At 44.5% G+C, this 14,817-nt stretch overlaps 17 non-coding genes across 17 annotated transcripts; all 17 read right to left on the bottom strand.

Moving 5' to 3' along the window:
- Positions 1-269: 269 nt before the first annotated feature.
- Positions 270-351, bottom strand: trnas-aga (transfer RNA serine (anticodon AGA)). Its single transcript has one exon. It is a non-coding gene; the product is annotated as a tRNA-Ser (tRNA).
- Positions 352-788: 437 nt separating this feature from the next.
- On the bottom strand, positions 789-860 carry trnah-gug (transfer RNA histidin (anticodon GUG)). Its single transcript has one exon. It is a non-coding gene; the product is annotated as a tRNA-His (tRNA).
- A 190-nt stretch (positions 861-1,050) lies between these two features.
- trnas-aga (transfer RNA serine (anticodon AGA)) lies at positions 1,051-1,132 on the bottom strand. Its single transcript has one exon. It is a non-coding gene; the product is annotated as a tRNA-Ser (tRNA).
- A 112-nt stretch (positions 1,133-1,244) lies between these two features.
- On the bottom strand, positions 1,245-1,317 carry trnak-uuu (transfer RNA lysine (anticodon UUU)). The gene has a single exon. It is a non-coding gene; the product is annotated as a tRNA-Lys (tRNA).
- A 583-nt stretch (positions 1,318-1,900) lies between these two features.
- Positions 1,901-1,973, bottom strand: trnak-uuu (transfer RNA lysine (anticodon UUU)). Its single transcript has one exon. It is a non-coding gene; the product is annotated as a tRNA-Lys (tRNA).
- Positions 1,974-3,379: 1,406 nt separating this feature from the next.
- trnak-uuu (transfer RNA lysine (anticodon UUU)) lies at positions 3,380-3,452 on the bottom strand. Its single transcript has one exon. It is a non-coding gene; the product is annotated as a tRNA-Lys (tRNA).
- Positions 3,453-4,091: 639 nt separating this feature from the next.
- On the bottom strand, positions 4,092-4,173 carry trnas-aga (transfer RNA serine (anticodon AGA)). The gene has a single exon. It is a non-coding gene; the product is annotated as a tRNA-Ser (tRNA).
- Positions 4,174-4,293: 120 nt separating this feature from the next.
- Positions 4,294-4,366, bottom strand: trnak-uuu (transfer RNA lysine (anticodon UUU)). The gene has a single exon. It is a non-coding gene; the product is annotated as a tRNA-Lys (tRNA).
- A 1,164-nt stretch (positions 4,367-5,530) lies between these two features.
- Positions 5,531-5,603, bottom strand: trnak-uuu (transfer RNA lysine (anticodon UUU)). Its single transcript has one exon. It is a non-coding gene; the product is annotated as a tRNA-Lys (tRNA).
- Positions 5,604-6,188: 585 nt separating this feature from the next.
- trnak-uuu (transfer RNA lysine (anticodon UUU)) lies at positions 6,189-6,261 on the bottom strand. The gene has a single exon. It is a non-coding gene; the product is annotated as a tRNA-Lys (tRNA).
- Positions 6,262-6,901: 640 nt separating this feature from the next.
- trnah-gug (transfer RNA histidin (anticodon GUG)) lies at positions 6,902-6,973 on the bottom strand. The gene has a single exon. It is a non-coding gene; the product is annotated as a tRNA-His (tRNA).
- A 190-nt stretch (positions 6,974-7,163) lies between these two features.
- On the bottom strand, positions 7,164-7,245 carry trnas-aga (transfer RNA serine (anticodon AGA)). Its single transcript has one exon. It is a non-coding gene; the product is annotated as a tRNA-Ser (tRNA).
- A 1,359-nt stretch (positions 7,246-8,604) lies between these two features.
- Positions 8,605-8,677, bottom strand: trnak-uuu (transfer RNA lysine (anticodon UUU)). Its single transcript has one exon. It is a non-coding gene; the product is annotated as a tRNA-Lys (tRNA).
- Positions 8,678-9,315: 638 nt separating this feature from the next.
- On the bottom strand, positions 9,316-9,397 carry trnas-aga (transfer RNA serine (anticodon AGA)). Its single transcript has one exon. It is a non-coding gene; the product is annotated as a tRNA-Ser (tRNA).
- A 120-nt stretch (positions 9,398-9,517) lies between these two features.
- trnak-uuu (transfer RNA lysine (anticodon UUU)) lies at positions 9,518-9,590 on the bottom strand. The gene has a single exon. It is a non-coding gene; the product is annotated as a tRNA-Lys (tRNA).
- A 2,137-nt stretch (positions 9,591-11,727) lies between these two features.
- Positions 11,728-11,809, bottom strand: trnas-aga (transfer RNA serine (anticodon AGA)). Its single transcript has one exon. It is a non-coding gene; the product is annotated as a tRNA-Ser (tRNA).
- A 2,376-nt stretch (positions 11,810-14,185) lies between these two features.
- trnas-aga (transfer RNA serine (anticodon AGA)) lies at positions 14,186-14,267 on the bottom strand. The gene has a single exon. It is a non-coding gene; the product is annotated as a tRNA-Ser (tRNA).
- Positions 14,268-14,817: the final 550 nt, after the last annotated feature.

Here is a 14,817-nt window from a genome sequence, read left to right as displayed (position 1 = left end):
GTTTTATAGGCTACCTCTGTCATGCTAATTCAGATTAGTACAGTTGGTTTTAAATTAATCTGGTTTATTTTAGTTCAGGGCTCCATAGTCCAGGTGTAACTAATCTGTACTTAATCTGTGTTACAGAAAGCCATTTTTTAAGACACGATTAACTATTCTAGATTAAGGCCTACTCCAGGCTTAATTTAAACCCTGTCCGGGAAACCGCCCCATAAAGTTTAAGCTAGGCCTCCAGAAGGTTACAAACTAAAGCTGGCGCATTCTGTCAACGTAGTCGGCAGCATTCGAACCTGCACGGGGAGACCCCAATGGATTTCTAGTCCATCGCCTTAACCACTCGGCCACGACTACAAGCTGGCTGAAAGGGGCACGTCGTTTGTGGATTGGTGGCTTGCAGCGTTGCTGCCCGAGGCCAGTGTAGATCAGCAAGAACTCAACAACAAAACGTTGTGTCAAAGGCGCAGTTGTTTGTAGCAAATAGCAAGCCCGCGGCACTCTAGGTAACAGCCAGCGAGTGTACTGACACCTAGCGATTAGAAAATATACACGCACCATATTCTCTCTGAAGCAAGATTCTTCCGAAATAAATAGGAGCGTTTCGTTTCCAGTCTTTTCTCTAAGGGTTCGAACCTGAGAGCTCGTGCTTTCAAAGAAGGTCCCAGTTTCAATTCACTCGAAGATCCAGAGCACATCAAGGGCACGCGACGTGCACAAACAGAGAAGTCCTAAGGACGGGGTGAGGAGAGGTGGTGACATGGAGCTCAATTTCAATGGCACCCAGAAAATATTGCCGTGACCCGGATTCGAACCGGGGTTGCTGCGGCCACAACGCAGAGTACTAACCACTATACGATCACGGCGAGCTACAGGACTACCCGACGTGTCCCTGAATACAAAGGGGCCTTGACATATTTAGCTTGCAGACAAAACTGTTTCTTACCAACATGACTCTTTTCAAGGGTAATCCTGTAACAGTGACTTTTTTTCCTTTTATAAAGTTTAAGCTAGGCCTCCAGAAGGTTACAAACTAAGGCATGCGCATGCTGTCAACGTAGTCGGCAGGATTCGAACCTGCGCGGGGAGACCCCAATGGATTTCTAGTCCATCGCCTTAACCACTCGGCCACGACTACAAGCTGGCTGAAAGGGGCATGTCGTTTGGCTTGCAGCGTCGCTGCCCGAGGCCAGTGTAGATCAGCATGAACTCAACAACAAAACGTACCGCTCCACAAAAAGAGGCTCGTTCGCCCGAACAAGGACTTGAACCCTGGACCCTCAGATTAAAAGTCTGATGCTCTACCGACTGAGCTATCCAGGCTCTTGCTGGACAAGCGTGCGTGCTGCGTCGGAACGCACAGCAAAATGAATCGTATTGGCGCAGAAAAAAGAGTGTCCTCCAATGCATTGCGTTTCCTTCTTCGAAGATTCAGAACGTCCCAACTGCTTTGAATGGGGAACGTTTTGTGAACAGGGAACAGAGTTAATGGACTGGCAACAATCTCCATAGAACATGAATTGGCACAGAGAATCGAAATAGAGGATGCAGTTAAGACCTTTGCTGCGATGAAGGCTTGCCGTGCGCGTTTCTGAAATGTAAGTTAAGCTTCATTTGCTCTTTAGTCGTTATTTAAGATGGTGAACCTACTGATGATATAATGTGCTTGCGGACATTTCATTTGTGTGTGTATACGGACATAAGAAAGTGGTGTAAAGAGATTTGCAACAGTAATTTGAGGAGGTGAAATGTGATTATTTGGAAAATTCCTGTCATGACTGCTTAAAGAAAAATGCCAGCAGGCATGTCGTTTGGCTTGGTGCCTTGTAGCGTCGCTGCCCGAGGCCAGTGTAGATCAGCAAGAACTCAACAACAAAACGTACCGCTCCACAAAAAGAGGCTCATTCACCCGAACAGGGACTTGAACCCTGGACCCTCAGATTAAAAGTCTGATGCTCTACCGACTGAGCTATCCGGGCTCTTGCTCGAGAAGCGTGCGTGCTGCGTCGGAACGCACAGCAAAATGAATCGTATTGGCGCAGAAAAAAGAGTGTCCTCCAATGCGTTGCGTTTCCTTCTTCGAAGATTCAGAATGGCCGTCAAAACGTCTGCTATGTCAAAATATATTTGCTAATTAGTGGGAATGCAGCCTAGTAGACTGATGATAATAGTAATTAAAGGAAAATAATGCTAGGAAAAAGAACAAAATCTCACTGCTACTTGTCTGGAAAGCCTCTTCACACGCTTCAATGCTGTTGACTTGCCGCGCTCTTATCGTTATTGTAAACTTGTGTCAAAGGCGCAGTTGTTTGTAGCAAATAGCAAGCCCGCGGCACTCTAGGTAACAGTCAGCGAGTGTACTGACACCTAGCGATTAGAAAATATACACGCACCATATTCTCTCTGAAGCAAGATTCTTCCGAAACAAATAGTAGCGTTTCGTTTTCAGTCTTTTCTCTAAGGGTTCGAACCTGAGAGCTCGTGCTTTCAAAGAAGGTAAGTTAAGCTTCATTTGCTCTTTAGTCGTTATTTAAGATGGTGAACTTACTGATGATATAATGTGCTTGCGGACATTTCATTTGTGTGTGTATGCGCACATAAGAAAGTGGTGTAAAGAGATTTGCAACAGTAATTTGAGGAGGTGAAATGTGATTATTTGGAAAATTCCTGTCATGACTGCTTAAAGAAAAATGCCAGCAGGCATTTGCCTCCTGCATAAACTTTAAAATTGTTGACATTTTGGGCACACGAGCGTTGCACACTATTTGCGTTATATGTAGGCCTATGGCTTATTGGTCTTTGTGTGTTGTTGCTGGTTTTGCATTATATGTATATGACATATTGGTCTTTGTGTGTTGTTGCTGGTTTTGCCTTATATGTATATGGCATATTGGTCTTTGTGTGTTGTTGCTGGTTTTGCGTTATATGTAGGCTATATGGCATATTGGTATTTGTGTGTTGTTGCTGGTACATTGCAAATAGAGGGGCAGCCCAATTGTTTTTCGCCTAGTGCGGCAGAAGTGCACTCATTCGAAGTGCAAAAAAAGCTGTAAAGCACAGGAGGGAGCTTCACAGGGGGTATGGCTTATCTAAATGAGATATATATGAGCCCTATTGTCACTCCCAGCAGCAGAGACAGGTGAGAACTGCACAATCTTTAGAGGTCGTTTTCTCATCTTTGAGCTTTTTTAAGTGCCTACCTTCAAATGGCGACAACTTCTCCAAATATGATCAGATTTCCACATGTTACATGTTACACATGTTTCAGCTGGCTGAAAGGGGCATGTCGTTTGGCTTGGTGCCTTGTAGCGTCGCTGCCCGAGGCCAGTGTAGATCAGCAAGAACTCAACAACAAAACGTACCGCTCCACAAAAAGAGGCTCATTCACCCGAACAGGGACTTGAACCCTGGACCCTCAGATTAAAAGTCTGATGCTCTACCGACTGAGCTATCCGGGCTCTTGCTTGAGAAGCGTGCGTGCTGCGTCGGAACGCACAGCTAAATGAATCGTATTGGCGCAGAAAAAAGAGTGTCCTCCAATGCATTGCGTTTCCTTCTTCGAAGATTCAGAATGGCCATCAAAACGTCTGCTATGTCAAAATATATTTGCTAATTAGTGGGAATGCAGCCTAGTAGACTGATGATAATAGTAATTAAAGGAAAATAATGCTAGGAAAAAGAACAAAAACTCACTGCTACTTGTCTGGAAAGCCTCTTCACACGCTTCAATGCTGTTGACTTGCCGCGCTCTTATCGTTATTGTAAACTTGTGTCAAAGGCGCAGTTGTTTGTAGCAAATAGCAAGCCCGCGGCACTCTAGGTAACAGCCAGCGAGTGTACTGACACCTAGCGATTAGAAAATATACACACACCATATTCTCTCTGAAGCAAGATTCTTCCGAAATAAATAGGAGCGTTTCGTTTTCAGGCCCCTGAATACAAAGGGGCCTTGTCATCTTTAGCTTGCAGACAAAACTGTTTCTTACCAACATGACTCTTTTCAAGGGTAATCCTGTAACAGTGACTTTTTTTCCTTTTATAAAGTTATAAGCTAGGCCTCCAGAAGGTTACAAACTAAAGCATGCGCATGCTGTCAACGTAGTCGGCACGATTCGAACCTGCGCGGGGAGACCCCAATGGATTTCTAGTCCATCGCCTTAACCACTCGGCCACGACTACAAGCTGGCTGAAAGGGGCATGTCGTTTGCCTTGGTGCCTTGCAGCGTCGCTGCCCGAGGCCAGTGTAGATCAGCCTGAACTCAACAACAAAACGTACCGCTCCACAAAAAGAGGCTCGTTCGCCCGAACAGGGACTTGAACCCTGGACCCTCAGATTAAAAGTCTGATGCTCTACCGACTGAGCTATCCGGGCTCTTGCTGGTGAAGTGTGCGTGCTGCGTGGCAACGCACAGCAAAATGAATCGTATTGGCGCAGAAAAAAGAGTGTCCTCCAATGCATTGCGTTTCCTTCTTCGAAGATTCAGAACGTCCCAATTGCTTTGAATGGGGAACGTTTTGTGAACAGGGAACAGAGTTAATGGACTGGCAACAATCTCCATAGAACATGAATTGGCACAGAGAATCGAAATAGAGGATGCAGTTAATACCTTTGCTGCGATGAAGGCCTGCCGTGCGCGTTTCTGAAATGTAAGTTAAGCTTCATTTGCTCTTTAGTCGTTATTTAAGATGGTGAACCTGCTGATGATATAATGTGCTTGCGGACATTTCATTTGTGTGTGTATACGCACATAAGAAAGTGGTGTAAAGAGATTTGCAACAGTAATTTGAGGAGGTTAAATGTGATTATTTGGAAAATTCCTGTCATGACTGCTTAAAGAAAAATGCCAGCATGCATTTGCCTCCTGCATAAACTTTAAAATTGTTGACATTTTGGGCACACGAGCGTTGCACACTATTTGCGTTATATGTAGGCCTATGGCTTATTGGTCTTTGTGTGTTGTTGCTGGTTTTGCATTATATGTATATGGCATATTGGTCTTTGTGTGTTGTTGCTGGTTTTGCGTTATATGTATATGGCATATTGGTCTTTGTGTGTTGTTGCTGGTTTTGCGTTATATGTAGGCTATATGGCATATTGGTATTTGTGTGTTGTTGCTGGTACGTTGCAAATAGAGGGGCAGCAAAATTGTTTTTCGCCTAGTGCGGCAGAAGTGCACTCATTCGAAGTGCAAAAAAAGCTGTAAAGCACAGGGGGGAGCTTCACAGGGGGTATGGCTTATCTAAATGAGATGTATATGAGCCCTATTGTCACTCCCAGCAGCAGAGACAGGTGAGAACTGCACAATCTTTAGAGGTCGTTTTCTCATCTTTGAGCTTTTTTAAGTGCCTACCTTCAAATGGCCACAACTTCTCCAAATATGATCAGATTTCCACATGTTACATGTTACACATGTTTCAGCTGGCTGAAAGGGGCATGTCGTTTGGCTTGGTGCCTTGTAGCGTCGCTGCCCGAGGCCAGTGTAGATCAGCAAGAACTCAACAACAAAACGTACCGCTCCACAAAAAGAGGCTCATTCACCCGAACAGGGACTTGAACCCTGGACCCTCAGATTAAAAGTCTGATGCTCTACCGACTGAGCTATCCAGGCTCTTGCTCGAGAAGCGTGCGTGCTGTGTCGGAACGCACAGCAAAATGAATCGTATTGGCGCAGAAAAAAAGAGTGTCCTCCAATGCATTGCGTTTTCTTTCTTCGAAGATTCAGAACGTCCCAATTGCTTTGAATGGGGAACGTTTTGTGAACAGGGAACAGAGTTAATGGACTGGCAACAATCTCCATAGAACATGAATTGGCACAGAGAATCGAAATAGAGGATGCAGTTAAGACCTTTGCTGCGATGAAGGCCTGCCGTGCGCGTTTCTGAAATGTAAGTTAAGCTTCATTTGCTCTTTAGTCGTTATTTAAGATGGTGAACCTACTGATGATATAATGTGCTTGCGGACATTTCATTTGTGTGTGTATACGCACATAAGAAAGTGGTGTAAAGAGATTTGCAACAGTAATTTGAGGAGGTGAAATGTGATTATTTGGAAAATTCCTGTCATGACTGCTTAAAGAAAAATGCCAGCAGGCATGTCGTTTGGCTTGGTGCCTTGTAGCGTCGCTGCCCGAGGCCAGTGTAGATCAGCAAGAACTCAACAACAAAACGTACCGCTCCACAAAAAGAGGCTCATTCACCCGAACAGGGACTTGAACCCTGGACCCTCAGATTAAAAGTCTGATGCTCTACCGACTGAGCTATCCGGGCTCTTGCTCGAGAAGCGTGCGTGCTGCGTCGGAACGCACAGCAAAATGAATCGTATTGGCGCAGAAAAAAGAGTGTCCTCCAATGCGTTGCGTTTCCTTCTTCGAAGATTCAGAATGGCCGTCAAAACGTCTGCTATGTCAAAATATATTTGCTAATTAGTGGGAATGCAGCCTAGTAGACTGATGATAATAGTAATTAAAGGAAAATAATGCTAGGAAAAAGAACAAAAACTCACTGCTACTTGTCTGGAAAGCCTCTTCACACGCTTCAATGCTGTTGACTTGCCGCGCTCTTATCGTTATTGTAAACTTGTGTCAAAGGCGCAGTTGTTTGTAGCAAATAGCAAGCCCGTGGCACTCTAGGTAACAGTCAGCGAGTGTACTGACACCTAGCGATTAGAAAATATACATGCACCATATTCTCTCTGAAGCAAGATTCTTCCGAAACAAATAGTAGCGTTTCGTTTTCAGTCTTTTCTCTAAGGGTTCGAACCTGAGAGCTCATGCTTTCAAAGAAGGTCCCAGTTTCAATTCACTCGAACATCCAGAGCACATCAAGGGCACGCGCCGTGCACAAAAAGAGAAATCTGAAGGACGGGGTGGTGACATGGAGCTCAATTTCAATGGCACCCAGAAAATCTTGCCGTGACCCGGATTCGAACCGGGGTTGCTGCGGCCACAACGCAGAGTACTAACCACTATACGATCACGGCGAGCTACAGGACTACCCGACGTGTCCCTGAATACAAAGGGGCCTTGTCATCTTTAGCTTGCAGACAAAACTGTTTCTTACCAAAATGACTCTTTTCAAGGGTAATCCTGTAACAGTGACTTTTTTTCCTTTTATAAAGTTTAAGCTAGGCCTCCAGAAGGTTACAAACTAAAGCATGCGCATGCTGTCAACGTAGTCGGCACGATTCGAACCTGCGCGGGGAGACCCCAATGGATTTCTAGTCCATCGCCTTAACCACTCAGCCACGACTACAAGCTGTCTGAAAGGGGCATGTTGTTTGGCTTGGTGCCATGCAGCGTCGCTGCCCGAGGCCAGTATAGATCAGCAAGAACTCAACAACAAAACGTACCGCTCCACAAAAAGAGGCTCGTTCGCCCGAATAGGGACTTGAACCCTGGACCCTCAGATTAAAATTCTGATGCTCTACCGACTGAGCTATCCGGGCTCTTGCTTGCGAAGCGAGCGTGCTGCGTGCGAACGCACAGCAAAATGAATCGTATTGGCGTAGAGAAAAAAGAGTGTCCTCCAATGCATTGCGTTTCCTTCTTCGAAGATTCAGAACGTCCCAATTGCTTTGAATGGGGAACGTTTTGTGAACAGGGAACAGAGTTAATGGACTGGCAACAATCTCCATAGAACATGAATTGGCACAGAGAATCGAAATAGAGGATGCAGTTAAGACCTTTGCTGCGATGAAGGCCTGCCGTGCGCGTTTCTGAAATGTAAGTTAAGCTTCATTTGCTCTTTAGTCGTTATTTAAGATGGTGAACTTACTGATGATATAATGTGCTTGCGGACATTTCATTTGTGTGTGTATGCGCACATAAGAAAGTGGTGTAAAGAGATTTGCAACAGTAATTTGAGGAGGTGAAATGTGATTATTTGGAAAATTCCTGTCATGACTGCTTAAAGAAAAATGCCAGCAGGCATTTGCCTCCTGCATAAACTTTAAAATTGTTGACATTTTGGGCACACGAGCGTTGCGCACTATTTGCGTTATATGTAGGCCTATGGCTTATTGGTCTTTGTGTGTTGTTGCTGGTTTTGCATTATATGTATATGACATATTGGTCTTTGTGTGTTGTTGCTGGTTTTGCGTTATATGTATATGGCATATTGGTCTTTGTGTGTTGTTGCTGGTTTTGCGTTATATGTAGGCTATATGGCATATTGGTATTTGTGTGTTGTTGCTGGTACATTGCAAATAGAGGGGCAGCCCAATTGTTTTTCGCCTAGTGCGGCAGAAGTGCACTCATTCGAAGTGCAAAAAAAGCTGTAAAGCACAGGAGGGAGCTTCACAGGGGGTATGGCTTATCTAAATGAGATATATATGAGCCCTATTGTCACTCCCAGCAGCAGAGACAGGTGAGAACTGCACAATCTTTAGAGGTCGTTTTCTCATCTTTGAGCTTTTTTAAGTGCCTACCTTCAAATGGCGACAACTTCTCCAAATATGATCAGATTTCCACATGTTACATGTTACACATGTTTCAGCTGGCTGAAAGGGGCATGTCGTTTGGCTTGGTGCCTTGTAGCGTCGCTGCCCGAGGCCAGTGTAGATCAGCAAGAACTCAACAACAAAACGTACCGCTCCACAAAAAGAGGCTCATTCACCCGAACAGGGACTTGAACCCTGGACCCTCAGATTAAAAGTCTGATGCTCTACCGACTGAGCTATCCGGGCTCTTGCTCGAGAAGCGTGCGTGCTGCGTCGGAACGCACAGCAAAATGAATCGTATTGGCGCAGAAAAAAGAGTGTCCTCCAATGCGTTGCGTTTCCTTCTTCGAAGATTCAGAATGGCCATCAAAACGTCTGCTATGTCAAAATATATTTGCTAATTAGTGGGAATGCAGCCTAGTAGACTGATGATAATAGTAATTAAAGGAAAATAATGCTAGGAAAAAGAACAAAAACTCACTGCTACTTGTCTGGAAAGCCTCTTCACACGCTTCAATGCTGTTGACTTGCCGCGCTCTTATCGTTATTGTAAACTTGTGTCAAAGGCGCAGTTGTTTGTAGCAAATAGCAAGCCCGCGGCACTCTAGGTAACAGCCAGCGAGTGTACTGACACCTAGCGATTAGAAAATATACACGCACCATATTCTCTCTGAAGCAAGATTCTTCCGAAATAAATAGGAGTGTTTCGTTTTCAGGCCCCTGAATACAAAGGGGCCTTGTCATCTTTAGCTTGCAGACAAAACTGTTTCTTACCAACATGACTCTTTTCAAGGGTAATCCTGTAACATTGACTTTTTTTCCTTTTATAAAGTTTAAGCTAGGCCTCCAGAAAGTTACAAACTAAGGCATGCGCATGCTGTCAACGTAGTCGGCACGATTCGAACCTGCGCGGGGAGACCCCAATGGATTTCTAGTCCATCGCCTTAACCACTCGGCCACGACTACAAGCTGGCTGAAAGAGGCATGTCGTTTGCCTTGGTGCCTTGCAGCGTCGCTGCCCGAGGCCAGTGTAGATCAGCATGAACTCAACAACAAAACGTACCGCTCCACAAAAAGAGGCTCGTTCACCCGAACAGGGACTTGAACCCTGGACCCTCAGATTAAAAGTCTGATGCTCTACCGACTGAGCTATCCGGGCTCTTGCTCGAGAAGCGTGCGTGCTGCTTCGGAACGCACAGCAAAATGAATCGTATTGGCGCAGAAAAAAGAGTGTCCTCCAATGCGTTGCGTTTCCTTCTTCGAAGATTCAGAACGTCCCAATTGCTTTGAATGGGGAACGTTTTGTGAACAGGGAACAGAGTTAATGGACTGGCAACAATCTCCATAGAACATGAATTGGCACAGAGAATCGAAATAGAGGATGCAGTTAAGACCTTTGCTGCGATGAAGGCCTGCCGTGCGCGTTTCTGAAATGTAAGTTAAGCTTCATTTGCTCTTTAGTCGTTATTTAAGATGGTGAACCTACTGATGATATAATGTGCTTGCGGACATTTCATTTGTGTGTGTCTATACGCCCTTAAGAAAGTGGTGTAAAGAGATTCGCAACAGTAATTTGAGGAGGTGAAATGTGATTATTTGGAAAATTCCTGTCATGACTGCTTAAAGAAAAATGCCAGCAGGCATTTGCCTCCTGCATAAACTTTAAAATTTTTGACATTTTCGGCACACGAGCGTTGCGCACTATTTGCGTTATATGTAGGCCTATGGCTTATTGGTCTTTGTGTGTTGTTGCTGGTTTTGCATTATATGTATATGGCATATTGGTCTTTGTGTGTTGTTGCTGGTTTTGCGTTATATGTATATGGCATATTGGTCTTTGTGTGTTTGTTGCTGGTTTTGCGTTATATGTAGGCTATATGGTATATTGGTATTTGTGTGTTGTTGCTGGTACGTTGCAAATAGAGGGGCAGCACAATTGTTTTTCGCCTAGTGCGGCAGAAGTGCACTCATTCGAAGTGCAAAAAAAGCTGTAAAGCACAGGGGGGAGCTTCACAGGGGGTATGGCTTATCTAAATGAGATGTATATGAGCCCTATTGTCACTCCCAGCAGCAGAGACAGGTGAGAACTGCACAATCTTTAGAGGTTGTTTTCTCATCTTTGAGGTTTTTTAAGTGCCTACCTTCAAATGGCCACAACTTCTCCAAATATGATCAGATTTCCACATGTTACATGTTACACATGTTTCAGCTGGCTGAAAGGGGCATGTCGTTTGGCTTGGTGCCTTGTAGCGTCGCTGCCCGAGGCCAGTGTAGATCAGCAAGAACTCAACAACAAAACGTACCGCTCCACAAAAAGAGGCTCATTCACCCGAACAGGGACTTGAACCCTGGACCCTCAGATTAAAAGTCTGATGCTCTACCGACTGAGCTTTCCGGGCTCTTGCTCGAGAAGCGTGCGCGCTGCGTCGGAACGCACAGCAAAATGAATCGTATTGGCGCAGAAAAAAGAGTGTCCTCCAATGCGTTGCGTTTCCTTCTTCGAAGATTCAGAATGGCCGTCAAAACGTCTGCTATGTGAAAATATATTTGCTAATTAGTGGGAATGCAGCCTAGTAGACTGATGATAATAGTAATTAAAGGAAAATAATGCTAGGAAAAAGAACAAAAACTCACTGCTACTTGTCTGGAAAGCCTCTTCACACGCTTCAATGCTGTTGACTTGCCGCGCTCCTAACGTTACGTTATTGTAAACTTGTGTCAAAGGCGCAGTTGTTTGTAGCAAATAGCAAGCCCGCGGCACTCTAGGTAACAGCCAGCGAGTGTACTGACACCTAGCGATTAGAAAATAAACAAGCACCATATTCTCTCTGAAGCAACATTCTTCCGAAATAAATAGGAGCGTTTCGTTTTCAGTCTTTTCTCTAAGGGTTCGAACCTGAGAGCTCGTGCTTTCAAAGAAGGTCCCAGTTTCAATTCACTCGAACATCCAGAGCACATCAAGGGCACGCGCCGTGCACAAAAAAAGAGAAGTCTGAAGGATGGGGTGGTGACATGGAGCTCAATTTCAATGGCACCCAGAAAATCTTGCCGTGACCCGGATTGCTGCGGCCACAACGCAGAGTACTAACCACTATACAATCACAGCGAGCTACAGGTCTACCCGACGTGTCCCTGAATACAAAGGGGCCTTGTCATCTTTAGCTTGCAGACAAAACTGTTTCTTACCAAAATAACTCTTTTCAAGGGTAATCCTGTAACAGTGACTTTTTTTCCTTTTATAAAGTTTAAGCTAGGCCTCCAGAAGGTTATAAACTAAAGCAGGTGCATGCTGTCAACATAGTCAGTAGGATTCGAACCTGCGCGGGGAGACCCCAATGGATTTCTAGTCCATCGCCTTAACCACTCGGCCACGACTACAAGCTGGCCGAAAGGGGCATGTCGTTTGTCGATTGGTGCCTTGTAGCGTCGCTGCCGGAGGCCAGTGTAGATCAGCATGAACTCAACAACAAAACGTACCGCTCCACAAAAAGAGGCTCGTTCGCCCGAACAGGGACTTGAACCCTGGACCCTCAGATTTAAAGTCTGATGCTCTACCGAGTGAGCTATCCGGGCTCTTGCTCGAGAAGCGTGCGTGCTGTGTCGGAACGCACAGCAAAATGAATCGTATTGGCGCAGAAAAAAGAGTGTGCTCCAATGCATTGCGTTTCCTTCTTCGAAGATTCAGAATGGGCGTCAAAATGTCTGCTATGTCAAAATATATTTGCAAATTAGTGGGAATGCAGCCTATTAGACTGATGATAATAGTAATTAAAGGAAAATAATGCTAGGAAAAAGAACAAAAACTCACTGCTACTTGTCTGGAAAGCCTCTTCACACGCTTCAATGCTGTTGACTTGCCGCGCTCTTATCGTTATTGTAAACTTGTGTCAAAGGCGCAGTTGTTTGTAGCAAATAGCAAGCCCGCGGCACTCTAGGTAACAGCCAGCGAGTGTACTGACACCTAGCGATTAGAAAATATACACGCACCATATTCTCTCTGAAGCAAGATTCTTCCGAAATAAATAGGAGCGTTTCGTTTTCAGTCTTTTCTCTAAGGGTTCGAACCTGAGACCTCATGCTTTCAAAGAAGGTCCCAGTTTCAATTCACTCGAACATCCAGAGCACATCAAGGGCACGCGCCGTTCACAAAAAAGTAGCCTAAAGGACGGGGTGAGGAGAGGTGGTGACATGGAGCTCAATTTCAATGGCACCCAGAAAACCTTGCCGTGACCCGAATTCAAACCGGGGTTGCTCCGGCCAAAACGCAGAGTACTAACCACTATACGATGACGGCGAGCTACCGGTCTACCCCACGTGTCCTTGACTACAAAGGGGCCTTGTCATCTTTAGCTTGCAGACAAAACTGTTTCTTACCAACATAACTCTTTTCAAGGGTAATCCTGTAACAGTGACTTTTTTTTTCCTTTTATAAAGTTTAAGCTAGGCCTCCAGAAGGTTACAAACTAAAGCAGGCGCATGCTGTCAACGTTAGGGGTGGGAATTGGCAAAAATTTGACGATTTGATAGTATTGCGATATTTGGGCCACGATTCAATATTATTGCGATTCTCAATATATTGCGATACAGCAAGTATTGCGATTCAATTCTGCGATATTGCGATTCACGTCCCCCATATTATTCAAAGGCATTACAAAAAATTAGGAAAATAAGACCGCTCACCTCACTTTAAATGTCACATTTAATTCTGTAAACATTATCTTCTACACATTAACTGAAGTGCAAAAACTGAAAAACTTGTTCTTGAACATTCGGGAGACACATTGCAACACTGGTTTCATCACTTACCCACCGCGGCACCGAAACAAAAACAAAAAAAAAGTTTAAAGCGTTAAAAATGTTTAACGCAATTACGCAGTATCCTTTAAATCCTGCCTGTATTACACACACACACACACACACACGACCCACAGAAAAGACGCGCGTCAGTATCAAGTTCTCTTTCGAGCTTGAACAAACCATAACACACACAAATTATGCCAAAATGTCAGTTTTGTCGAGTGTTCTCATAAGAGCAATCTTGAACTATTTAAATAAACGTAGAGATTTGTGAGAAAATGGGACGCGTGTCAGATCGCGTCTCTGTCCCACATTGCACTGCATTAACGAATGTACAGCGCTCAACGCCTGTCGCTCACTCGTTTTCATTCACTCCTTCAAGTTAACAGTATTAGTGGACTAACGTTAACTTAGGGAATAGGCCTAACTTAGTGAATGAGGGTTTAGAGGGCGATTTCAACCCATGTTCTCAAGCAGTGAAAAATAGAGGACAATGACAACGCGCTGACAGACAAGACCGAGCAGATAATATTTAATATGAAACAAACAAAACTCACTGAGCTCCCAGCACATAACTTAAAATTATTTAAATACAATAGAGTAACATAAAGCAGACATAATAGAGTAACATAAACCTGAGAATAATCATAAAACCGAAATTTACCCACACTTTCGATTTGAAAGATGCGGAGCGTCGTGTACAACAGTAATACTGAAGCCATTTTCATTTGAATTTGCTGTCGAATGTACGACAACAAAGCACCGCAAAAAGCGCCACCTTGTGGATGTAATACACAAATGTAAATGATCAGAGTAAACTCTGAGAAAACCGGAAAGTAAAACAGATAATTTTATAATTAAATATCGCAATACTTTGCGGTACTGTATCGATATAATTGCGTGCGCAAAATATCGCAATACTGAACAGAATCGATTTTTTCCCCCACCATTAGTCAACGTAGTCGGCAGGATTCGAACCAGCGTGGGGAGAGCCCAATGGATTTCTAGTCCATCGCCTTAACCACTCGGCCACGACTACAAGCTGGCTGAAAGTGGCATGTCGTTTGGCTTGCTGCCTTGCAGCGTCGCTGCCCGAGGCCAGTGTAGATCAGCATGAACTCAACAACAAAACGTACCGCTCCACAAAAAGAAGCTCGTTCGCCTGAACTTGAACCCTGGACCCTCAGATTAAAAGTCTGATGCTCTACCGACTGAGCTATCCAGGCTCTTGCTCGAGAAGCGTGCGTGCTGCGTAGGAACGCACAGCAAAATGAATCGTATTGGCGCAGAAAAAAGAGTGTCCTCCAATGCATTGCGTTTCCTTCTTCGAAGATTCAGAACGGCCGTCAAAACGTCTGCTATGTCAAAATATATTTGCAAATTAGTGGGAATGCAGCCTATTAGACTGATGATAATAGTCATTAAAGGAAAATAATGCTAGGAAAAAGAACAAAAACTCACTGCTACTTGTCTGGAAAGCCTCTTCACACGCTTCAATGCTGTTGACTTGCCGCGCTCTTATCGTTATTGTAAACTTGTGTCAAAGGCGCAGTTGTTTGTAGCAAATAGCAAGCCCGCGGGACTCTAGG

Source organism: Siphateles boraxobius, unplaced genomic scaffold, assembly GCF_051911475.1.
Source record: "Siphateles boraxobius isolate OS27281-9 unplaced genomic scaffold, OSU_SipBor_1 23, whole genome shotgun sequence".
In the NCBI taxonomy this organism is placed as follows: domain Eukaryota; kingdom Metazoa; phylum Chordata; class Actinopteri; order Cypriniformes; family Leuciscidae; genus Siphateles; species Siphateles boraxobius.
This window is presented reverse-complemented; position numbering and strand designations above follow the sequence as displayed.